Below are 12,651 nucleotides of genomic sequence, written 5' to 3' on the forward strand. Positions count from 1 at the left end.
CTTTTTCTTCCAAATTTGTTGTCTAACATGATGTTTTGGTGCTTAATTTGTGAAATCATAACTTAATTTGATGTTTAATAGGCTTATCCTTAATCCCTCCTTATTATCCAACATATTCGCTTATCCAACATTCTGCCGGCCCATTTATGTTGGATAAGTGAGACTCTACTGTATTGTATTTACAAATTTACCACTAAAATATCACAATGAATTTAAAACACTGACTACAAAAACATTGATTATGAAAAGGCAGACTGCGTTGGATAATCCAGAACATTGTATAAGCGAATGTTGGATAAGTGAGATTCTTCTTTAATATGAAATAATTACTGGGATAGAATAATGCAGAACAATATAATCTCTAAAACCAGGACAGTAAATAAACAGGGGAATTCCACACAGGAAACAATCAGGGCCAGCTAACACCTCCCAACAAAGTATTCCCATAATCAAAGTCTGGCAAATCCTCTGTTTTCTCAGGGCCACAGACAGTAGAAGCACATAAAATATCGCAAACAACACCACTCTGAAAACAAGGGAATTCCTGACAGGAAACAATCAGGGCCAGCTAACACCTCCCCACAAAAAATTCACTCAGGGAGGAAACAGCCAGGCTTTAAAGCTGCAAGGCCATTACATCCTAATCATTTTTCCTAATTGCAGCATTCATACTTGCCTGCAACAAACAAAAAAACCCAATCAGAAATATTATATATTCACAACCTTTAGGAAATAATATCCCCTGATGGCGCAGCGTGTTAAAGCGCTGAGCTGCTGAACTTCTGGACTGAAAGGCCGCAGGTTTGAATTGGGAGACCAGAGTGAGCCTTTACTGTTAGCCCCAGCTTCTGCCAACCCAGAAGTTCAAAAACATGCAAATGTGAGTGCATCAATAGGTACTGCTCCGGCGGGAAGGTAACACCGCTCCATGTAGTCATCCCACATGACCTTGGAGGAGTCTACGGACAACGCCGGCTCTTCGGCTTAGAAATGGAGATGAGCACCAACCCCCAGAGTAAGACACGACTGGACTTAATGTCTGGGGAAAACCTTTACCCTTGACCTTAACTACCACCAATTCCTCAATACTTTATTTCCCATACCACCAGACTTCGCCACAGCAACGCGTGGCCGGGCACAGCTAGTTACAAAATAAAATCACATTATATAAAATTTTAAGAATGTCCAAGATTAAAATCCATTCATTCAGAATCCTCAAGTCTTCGTACAGGTCATGTAAACTATCCTACAACTTTGCTAATGCAGGCTATAAGCATACCTTGCTTTTGCAAGTTTGCCAGTTATTTTAAAGTTTTAATGAAGTAAGGTAAAATAAAGGTAAAGGTTTCCCCTTGACATTAAGTCTAGACAAGTCCAACTCTGGGGGTTGGTGCTCATCTCCATTTCTAAGCTAAAGAGTCTCCGTTGTCCGTAGACGCCTCCGAGGTCATGTGGCCGGCATGACTGCATGGAGGCCATTACCTTCCCGCCAGAGCAGTACCTATTGATCTACTCACATTTGCATGTTTTCAAACTGCTACGTTGGCAGAAGCTGGGGCGAGCTCACCCCAATTCGAATTGCCGACCTTTCAGTCAGCAAGTTCTGCAGCTTAGCAGTGTAACCCACTGCACCATCATGGCCCCCCAAGTTTCAATGAAACATGACTTCAATTATGTGGCCTTAGAAATATTGTATACCAAGCAGATATTTTTGGAATTAATCCAAAATTTGTTATCATTAGCTGACATGTGAGTTTGCAGTGCATCCTTGTATGTTTCTAAATGTGGGAGGATTTCTGGGTAGATATCTTCTCCCAAAGCAAAATTGCATTTTGATGCTGGTATTCAGTAGTTCTCATAAGGGGATGGTAAGACAAGACACAGGCCTTATGCCTCAGGGAATTAGCCATTGCTTCAAAAGTACCACCTGGCAGTCCCTGATCAAGATTAAGCTTTCAAAGATGTTCTGCATGGCATTTGGTTGCAAGAAAGAAAAATCAATAATTTTAATACCCTTCCTCCCTTTCTCCATATCCTTCTCTCCCTTTTCATGCACTGTCAATTTTGCATGCATGTATGCAGTGCAATGCTTGAACAGATGTGTACGGCAAGTGAGATGACCCCACTATTCTGCTGCACCAGCTTTGTTACATGTCAGATCTTTGGATAATTCTGAAGCAGCCATTTCATATTCTCCAACAATTTTAAATAATTTTCTGTCTAAAGCAGCATAGCTCATTGCCAGAAATGATGGAAGCTTTAGAGTAAAACATCTCAAGAGGACCAAGATGCTTTATGCCACTCTATGCCTGTTTAGACATAGGTAATACCTGATTTGCTATCCCTGAGAAATTTTGCTTGCATGCTCCTTTGAAACAAATGTGTACATTTGTAAAAGGGTGATGTATATAATTACGAATGAAAATTCCATCATTTCCAATTCTTTGTGACCTCATGGACTAGCCCAAGCCAGAGCCCCCTGTGGCTGTGGCCACCCTTCAGCTCCTTCAAGGTCAAATCAGTCACTTCAAGGATAACATCCATCCATCTTGCCCTTGGTTGGCCCCTCTTTATTTTTCCTTCCATTTCCCCCAGCATCATCATCTTCTCCAAACTATCCTGTTTTCTCATCAGGTGGCCAAAGGACTTCATCTTTGCCTCTAATATCCTTCCCTCCAGTGAGCAGTTTGGCTTTATTTCCTGGCGTATTCATTTATTTATTCATTTATTTACAGTATTTATATTCCGCCCTTCTCACCCCGAAGGGGACTCAGGGCGGATTACAATGAACACATATATGGCAAACATTCAATGCCAACAGACAAACAACATACATTAGACAGACTCAGAGGCATTTTTAACATTTTTCCAGCTTCACGATTCCGGCCACAGGGGGAGCTGTTGCTTCACCATCCAGTAGTGGCTGTACTTCCGCATTCCTTTCCTCGTGTTTTGCTGGCAGTTTTATGGTGTTGTAAATTAGTCTCCCGCATAAAGCGTCCCTAAATTTCCCTAATTGACAGGTGCAACTGTCCTTCGGGGCTGCATAGGTCAACAGCAAGCTGGGGCTATTAATGGTCGGAGGCTTAACCCGACCCGGGCTTCGAACTCATGACCTCTCGGTCAGTAGTGATTTATAGCAGCTGGTTACTAGCCAGCTGCGCCACAGCCCGGCCCCTATTGTTTGCAACAAGGACTGGTTGGATCTTCTTGCGGTCCAAGGCACTCTCAGAATTTTTCTACAACACCACAGTAATTCTCCCCATTACTAAACGTGAAATATTATGTTACCAGGAAATCCCTGCATAGTTCAGTAAATGTCAGAAATTCAGTTGCTATTAATGAAATATAGTTATAAACTGGGAATGATCTTAAGAGGTCATGCAGTCTAACCTCTGATCAGTTTAGCATCTATAATGGAGGATGCAATGTTATCATCCCTGAGAGATGTCTTGCCTCCACCAAAGGGCAGCCCATCAGAAGTTTCTCAGTAAAGAATGAGGCCTGCCAGGGCTGATATTAATTAAATAATTAATTAATTAATTTCAAATATTTCTATCCCGCCCTTCTCACCCGGAGGGACTCAGGGCGGCATGCAATTGGCAACAATTCGATGCCTATACATCATTAAAAACAACAGAATATAAAAATATATTACAACCAATTAAATCTAATCTAAATCTAAATCCATAATAAAATTGAAAACCCATATGTGTGTATGTGGCACACATGTCTGCTCACACAGACAGCCTCCGGCCTCCACAAGCGGGCTACACTTCCCACTCCTGAAAAGCCAGCAAGTCACTTTGCACTGACATTGCGGTTACAGCGAGCACCTTGAAAATGTAGCCCAACCCCTGCCAATGTCCTCCTCAAACACTATGTCCCACCACCCAAAGAATGCTTTCATTTGGGGACCATTTCATCCTACATTTTGCTTTTTCTTCCGCCACAGACAGGCATCCCAGGGTTCTCCATTCCTGTGAAATTTGCATGGCCCCGCCTACTGCCCTTGCACCACAGGCAGGCATCCCAAGGTTCTCCATTGCTGTGGAATTTGCATGACCCCGCCTACTCCCCTTCTCTTTCCAACCTGTCTGTATAACAAACAGCAAAATAAACCTGCAACTAAACTTACTGGAGGAGTTTGTGAGATTGAAGTTGTAGTTTACCCTGCATCAAGTCAGAGCATTGTGACTCCTACTGCGGAATTTAGAGAAGTTGTAGTTCACCTACACCCAGAACGCTATGAACCCAAACAATGATAGCTCTGGACCAAATTTCCCATGCATACCTGATATGCCCAGATTTGAAGACTGGTGGGTTTGGAGGGGAATTGGCCTGGACATTTGGGAGTAGTATGTACTAGGATTTATAGTTCACCTGCAATGAATGAGCACTTTGAACCCCACCGATGATGGACCAGGACCACACTTGCCACACAGAGCCCCCATAACCAATACAAGTTTGGGGAAAGGGAGTTATAGTTCAGCTGCATTTGGCTCTGGGAGTTGTAGTTCACCCTTATCCAGACAGCACTCAACCCAGCTAATGACGGATCTAGACCAAACTTGGCACACTGCCTCATCGTACCCAATTATGCATACAGGCAGGGTATCGGGGTGATTGACCTGTGCTCTGTAAGTTGTAGTTCACCCTTATACAGACAGCACTGAACCCAGACAACTTCGGATCTGGACTAAACTTGGCACACAACTTTCTCAAATGACCCGGGCACCGCCGGGTCCCCAAGCTAGTACAATATAAAATATAAAACATATGCTTAAAATCCGTTCGTCCAATATCCTCCAACTTTATCCATATAACAATCTGGGTCGTCTTTATCATTTATTCGTTAAAACCCTGGGCACAAAGCCATGTTTTAAAGGCTTTTCTAAAACTCAAAATTAATTTATTCTATGTTTCTATTATCTGATTCTATGATCTGGTACATGAAAAGAGACTTCAAGACTACGTAGGTAGACTGTAGTGCTCTCCTGGAGCTTCACCCTTCATGAGTAGTTATTTTTATATCCTGGGTATTTTTAAGGTGGGGCGAATAGTCATGAGCAGATCAGACAAACAGATCAGTATGCTTTCAAATTTCAGGATATTTGTGGCCCATCCACACAGGCACTTGTGCAAAACAGGGAAAGAGAGCAAAATAATACTGTCAATCTGTTTTCCACCTAACAAGATGCCTTTGTATTTCACTTAAAGCTAGAACCAGATTAGGGCAACTGCTATATTTTTTAAGTTTTCTGAAATGAGGGTTAGCTGCTGCCCAAAATCTCAGAGGTAACCAAAACCTTGGAACCTAGAAGTTTCTAGTTTGAGAAAGCGTCCTTATGACTACAACATCAATCCACTAATACTTTATTTTTTTCTCATCTGACAAAATGCTTTGGGTCCCATATATGAGACAAGTGGGATATAAATTATTTGAAAGAAATGCATGTACAACCTTGCTGTGTTCAACATCTACCAATTCTTGCTCATAATTCCTTGGTATGTTGGCTGTTGCTAATAAAGCTATGGTTCAGCTTTGAGGTTTGGAAAATTATCTGAAAGAAGAATGTGTTTGGATTAGAACTGAAAAATAATGGCCTGCAACCTAGATAGCTTCATAGTTAGGGCTATAACCATGGCTTTCATCTATTAAAGGACAGGAACTACCTGCTGAACTGATACAGCTGTAAAGCGTCTTGTAAAGCAACATTTCTCGGGCTACCTACTGTGGGGAGGACCAAAATGTTTCCCCCCCAGTATGCCAAGGAGTGGCATCATATTTGTGCCCATTATCTAGAACCGTTTGTTTTTCTGGACAGAAAGTCTGCAGACCAGAGTTGGATAGGATACTTGTATTGTCTTGAGTATGCAGTTTTTTGATCAAATAAAGAACCTGTAAGCATTCATTTGAGTCCAATGGGTCCCCACTTGTGGTCCGTGGACCACCAGTGGTCCCCAAGAACGAAAATATGGTCCGCGGTCTCACTGTTACTACACAGTTGCAATGAAGGCAACTGGTCTCGTGAAACCCTCTTACAGTGCCGAGGCAATGGGGATGTCGGGAGGGGTGAGACTGACTACCCATTAAAAACGTGACAACAAGCCTCCTGACTGCTGCTTCTCCTCTCCCTTGTCCTTTTGACAAGTGGTCCCTGGTCAAAAAAAGGTTGGGAACCACTGTTTAAGTCCAAACACATGAAAGTTATATTGAAAATTAATTACTTATTTTTGCATGAAATCTGTGAAATAATTTTGTTGCATTAAATGTTAGCAACATTGTTTAAATCCCTAAAATATTCACAAATGAAAACACCTGACAATTATTCCCCAGAATAACGAAATAAAATGAAATGTTAATTGTGACTGGATCCATCAGTATCATAGTAGTTTAGTGATTTAGGTGATGACTTTTAAAATAGTTGTTAAAATTAATTTGAGTCAACTAATTAAGTTCTGACAAATTATTAGCAACTCTGGGTCAAGTGTTAGGAGAGAATGGCAAAAGAATGATTCACCAATGGGAAGTATCTCTGGGTTGTTTCAGAAGATACTGTATTGTCAAGAATGGAAGCTAATCAGTTTTGTATCAAGACACTATGCCTGAAAAGAAACAGAAAAGAGACTTGTGAACAGTCTTTTTCTATCACTTGAGTTTTCTGAGATTTGTCAGAACACATGCTTAATGTGAGGACATTATTCTGTGTATCAAACAGGAAGTTTCCAGGCACCCATTGCAGTATATCTTAAGGCTTTACTTCTTCCTAGTACTTCTGCTCAAAACTTGCTGGTGGATTCGGATCAAATCTCAGGGTACACAGCTAGTTTTGATGGCCCTTTAGTTCTATCCTTCCAGTTTGCCATGTTTTGCCTGAACTTATTTGGACCCATAATTCATATTTCATGTTCATTACTGTTGCTTGTAGTACTATAAAACAGAATATGAAATCCGGCCTCTTTGCCAAGAACATGAAGTGAATGTTAGAAGGAGCAAACCTATAAACATGTCTACTGCTATCAAACTGTTGTCCCTGCTGACATAGGTCAGCAGGCAGAAAATATAACAGCTGCAATACGTCAAACCAAAGCAGACTCGTAGAAAAGAAATAAAATGAATAGGGGTGACTTTAGGGTGAGGTTTGTAGTCCCAGAGTCTCTAACACTGAATGCGTAAAATGGGAAGATACTATGGGCACCCCCTCCTTCTAGAATCATAGAATCATAGAATAGTAGAGTTGGAAGAGACCTCATGGGCCATCCAGTCCAACCCCCCTCTAAGAAGCAGGAAATCGCATTCAAAGCACCCCCGACAGATGGCCATCCAGCCTCTGCTTAAAAGCTTCCAAGGAAGGAGCCTCCACCACAGTCCGGGGGAGAGAGTTCCACTGCCGAACAGCCCTCACAGTGAGGAAGTTCTTCCTGATGTTCAGGTGGAATCTCCTTTCCTGTAGTTTGAAGTCATTGTTCCATGTCCTAGTCTGCAGGGCAGCAGAAAATAAGCTTGCTCCCTCCTCCCTATGACTTCCCTTCACGTATTTGTACATGGCTATCATGTCTCCTCTCAGCCTTCTCTTCTGCAGGCTAAACATGCCCAGCTCTTTAAGCCTCTCCTCATAGGGCTTGTTCTCCAGACCCTTAATCATTTTAGTCACCCTCCCCTGGATGCTTTCCAGCTTGTCAACATCTCCCTTAATCTGCGGTGCCCAAAATTGGACACAGTATTCCAGGTGTGGTCTGACCAAGGCAGAATAGAGGGGGAGCATGACTTCCCTGGATCTAGACGCTATTCCCCTATTGATGCAGGCCAAAATCCCATTGGCTTTTATAGCTGCCGCATCACATTATAGGCTCATGTTTAACTTGTTGTCCACGAGGACTCCAAGGTCTTTTTCGCACACATTGCTGTCAAGCCAGGCGTCCCCCATTCTGTATCTTTGATTTCCATTTTTTCTGCCGAAGTGAAGTATCTTGCATTTGTCCCTGTTGAACTTCATTTTGTTAGTTTTGGCCCATCTCTCTAGTCTGTCAAGATCGTTTTGAATTCTGCTCCTGTCTTCTGGAGTGTTAGCTATCCCTCCGAGTTTGGTGTCATCTGCAAACTTGATGATCGTGCCTTCTAACCCTTCGTCTAAGTCGTTAATAAAGATGTTGAACAGAACCGGGACCCAGGACGGAGCCCTGCGGCACTCCACTTGTCACTTCTTTCCATGATGAAGACGACGCATTGGTGAGCACCCTTTGGGTTCGTTCGCTTAGCCAATTACAGATCTACCTAACCGTAGTTTTGTCTATCCCACATTTAACTAGTTTGTTTGCCAGAAGGTCGTGGGGGACTTTGTCGAAGGCCTTACTAAAATCCAGGTACGCTACATCCACAGCATTCCCTTTATCGACCCAACTCGTAACTCTATCAAAAAAAGAGATCAGATTAGTCTGGCATGACTTGTTTTTGGTAAATCCGTGTTGACTATTAGCAATAGTCAACCAATGTTATGATTTTATCCAGTTTTCTAGATCAGTGGTTCTCAATTTGTGAGTCCCCAGATGTTTTGGGCTTCAACTCCCAGAAATCCTAACAGTTGGAAAACTGGCAGGGATTTTTGGGAGTTGTAGGCCAAAGCACCTGGGGACCCACAGGTTGACAACCACTGTTCTAGATGGTAACCCTGTTACAATGCATACACATTGTGGTGTAGGCAGCTCTCAGGCTATTCTATATTTTGATGTAAAATCTGGTAGTGCTAATAGCACTGAACAGTGGATACACAGTTGATGAGTAGTCCCCGCTTTTTCCCATTCTTGCATAAGCCAGTTCTTTTAGCCAGTTTTGTAACAACTATACACTTAACTGTTCACCTGTGTTGAGTTAAAGCCTCATCCAGATAGCTAGCTAGAGTAAATGGGCAAACTATGATTAATTTTTTTGTTTCAGTAAGCCACCTAGGGTTAACAGACACGGGTCAGCAGGAGGGCTTATTTTCCCTTGTTTAATTAATTTTTGTGTGTGTGTGTGTGTGAAATAGTGCTAATTTTTACGGCGTTATTAGTACAAGTGATTTAAAAAAATTAAAAACTGGATAGAGAGGTTGTACATATGTTTTTAAACTGTACTTGTTTTTAATTCTTTTTCATGTGAATAATCACAAGAGCACTCACAAGGAGACAGGTGATAAACAAATGCTAAAATGAAATAAATGCTTTGACCAATATTGACCATGGCAGCTGAGCATATGAGACTCTGTGATAGCAGCAATGTTTGTGTGTTGGTAAAGTGTATACCCATTTGTCTGTGGCAGAATACATTTATGGGCAAGGGCAGATAGAAGAAAGATGAGGGTAAAACAGGGATTTTCATAGATGGTGTTAGTACTCTGCAACAAGGCTTTGTACAGCTCAAACCAGGATATGGAAATATGACTTTTCTAGACTGAATGAACTTTGAGAACTGAAATGCAAATAGCTACTGTTCTTTTCTGCTGGACTCCTTAGCATTTAGATTATTCACTAAGGGTCAGGTCCATAGACAGGAAAAATGCAAGGGGGGGGGTTGAAACAATTTTTTAGCGAATCATGAAAAGTAGGTCCACAGTACAAAGTAATTTAAAGTCTATGACACATTCTATATTTTTATATAGAGTTAATGAAATCAAATTTTTATTTTAGCTACATACTTACAAGTCTAAAAAAAACACTGAAAATGACTCTTAATTGGTAATTTAGTAGTTACAAAAGAATACCACAATGTCTGTTGGAAACACTTGAAAACTGTGTCAATATACTTTGACTGAAATCAGGCGCCATCAATAAACTTCGGTGGACACTCAAAAGTGCAAGTCCTGTCAGTCTTTCATGCCCCATGGTGCTTCTTACGTATGTTTTCAAATGTTTAAGAGTTGAAAACGACTTTTCATTTGTAGCTGTTGACACCGGCAATGTTGTAGAAATCTGAAGAAGTTTCTTCACATTTGGAAAAAAAACTTATGTTACAGAAAAGATATGCTTCCAGTGCATTTGACAGTTTTTCTGCAGGTGCAATCTTTTTCCATTTTCTACACCACAGGTCAAATTCTTCCATCAGTATGTCAGTATCTTGAAGGCATTCATCGTAAAGTTCTGTGCACTTGTTCAAGTTAGATTTTATATGGTCATAATTAATAGGGAGGAAAACTTGCAGTTCCTGAACTACTTCCCTGTGCCTTGTAAACCTTTCTCAAAGCTGACTGCAGAAAAAGTCCAGAAATGGGATGTACACATTTAGCCTATAATATTCCATTGCTGTTGGTGAAGTTGCCTGGTTGTTTCTCTTACTTACAGGTCTTCCCCTTCCACACAGCTGGATAAAATCCCACATTATCTGCTTTGAATTGGAATATATGACAGTGTGGACTCAGATAACCCAGTTCAAAGCAGATATTGTGGGGTTTTCTGCCTTGATATTCTGGGGTATATGGCTGTGTGGAAGGGCCCTGACTCCTAGGTAAGCAGACATTTACAGTTGCCTTAATCTCCCCCTGCGTTGGAGGAATGTGACTTGTTTCTTTCAGGTTATAAACATTTATGCTGTCCTTTCAACCCCTATCGCTTTAATCTCTTTGATAGGCTTTTCAAGCTTTGCCTACTGGCAATGGAAAAACAAATTAGCTAAAGTTCATTTATTTTTCTTCCATGTATATGAGCACTTTAACTCTTGGGAAACGAAATACCAAAAGCAAAGCAATTGGGGGAGGGGGTGTCAGACATGGCAGCACATTATGAAAGTCTGGCTTGAGGGTCTTCTGGGACCAGAAGAGTTAACAATAAGGTTCTCTCCCAATCACTATTAAAATAAAGAAAGAAATGTTATCAGTGACCCAGATGTTGATTCTGCTGCAACTGGGTCCTTGGAAGTTTGTAACTGTAGAATTCTGTGGATTAAGAGAGCAGGATGCAAGCAGTTTTATAAGTATGTAATTCATCTAGTTCTTTTTAAAAAAAAAAATGTCACCCGTTCGTTTCCAAACAGCTTGTGTTGCTTTTTGAAATGAGAAAATTAGACTTACAGGATAGAAATAGGGCTAAGCCTAGCTCCTCCCTGATTGTGAAGCATGGCCTATTATGAAAGGTTGTCCATCCTTAATGGGCAACTTTGCAATATCCAAGGGCCAATTGTTGGTCCTTAGTACTCACCCCTGGCAGCACTAGGGGCACATCTGTAAGTAAAGGTAAAGGCTTTCCCCTGATGTTAAGTCTAGTTGTGTCCAACTCTGGAGGTTGGTGCTCATCTCAATTTCTAAGCCAAAGAGCCGGCATTGTCCATAGACGTCTCCAAGGTCATGTGACTGGCATGACTGTATGGAGCACTGTTACCATTCCGCCAGAGCGGTACCTATTGATCTACTCACATTTGCATGTTTTCAAACTGCTAGGTTGGCAGAAGCTGGGGCTAACAGTGGGAGCATACCCCACTCCCCGGATTTAAACTGCTGACCTTTCGGTCAGCAAGTTCAGCAGCTCAGTGGTTTAACCCGTTGTGTCACTGGGAGTTATACTATACATCTATACTGACCCTTTATCCCAGAGCCAATTCCAAGTGAATTGCCCTAGGAATGGTTTGACCACAGCCTCTGCTGCTGGGGAAACAGGAATGAACCCTGACCATTCAGTGGCACCAAATCTGGTTCAGCAGTGCTGGATGGGCACCCTCACCATACCCCTCCCGTTCTCATTGTAGAAGTGGCCAGCAGGTGTGACACAGCTAGTGGCCAACACTCATTGTCCAGAGTGACATCAGGCAGGACTTTCATATGGGAGAAGGGAGGAGGGAGAGGAGGAGTTGTATCCTTCTTTCCCCTCTGCCTCTTCTCCTTTCACCTTGACATCCTGTCCAACATAGCTCTACATGACGAGTGACAGACACTAGCCATGACACGAACGGAGGGGGACTGTGAGTGCTGCCCCATGTCTCCAGGCCACTCAAGCGCAGGGAATACTGGATAGCTATGTAAACCGTTGTGGCCGGTTCTGTCTCATAGGTCCAAAGTCACGATTTGCTCCAACCTCTCAAGGAAAATTTTGAGAAACCTAGAAGTTTTGTTAGCACAGTTGAAAGCCACGTTAAGCATCTTTGGCCCTGCATTAACCTGAATCAGCTCCGTGTGTTGATGAACCACCATGGAGCTGGTTCATGCTTCTCTCAGGATAATGGGTCAATGTAGATGTGCCCTGGGCCTGGAAATAAGCAAATCATGCAAATGAGCAAACAATTAAAATATTAAAGCATCACCAGAAGCCAACTTCTGTTTTTGTTGTTTGAGTCCATGCACAAAACGTTGTGGTCTAGGTGCTGTACTTTGCCAACTCTTGCTACAAACAAGGTATGTGAATCTTCTTGCCCTCTGGCTGGACTGCAGGTTCCAGAATCCATAGTCAACATAAGATAAAGGTTTTCCCCTGACATGAAGTCTAGTTGTGTCTGACTCTGGGTGGTGGTGGTCATCCCCATTTCTAAGCCAAAAAGCCAACATTGTCTGTAGACACCTCCAAGGTCATGTGGCTGGCATGACTGCATGGAGCACTGTTACCTTCCTGCCAAAGTGGTCTACTCATATTTGCAGGTTTTCGAACTGCTAAGTTGGCAGAAGCTGGGGTTAACAGCAGGAGTTCACT

Source organism: Anolis carolinensis, chromosome 4 (genome assembly GCF_035594765.1).
Source record: "Anolis carolinensis isolate JA03-04 chromosome 4, rAnoCar3.1.pri, whole genome shotgun sequence".
Classification (NCBI taxonomy): Eukaryota; Metazoa; Chordata; class Lepidosauria; order Squamata; family Dactyloidae; genus Anolis; species Anolis carolinensis.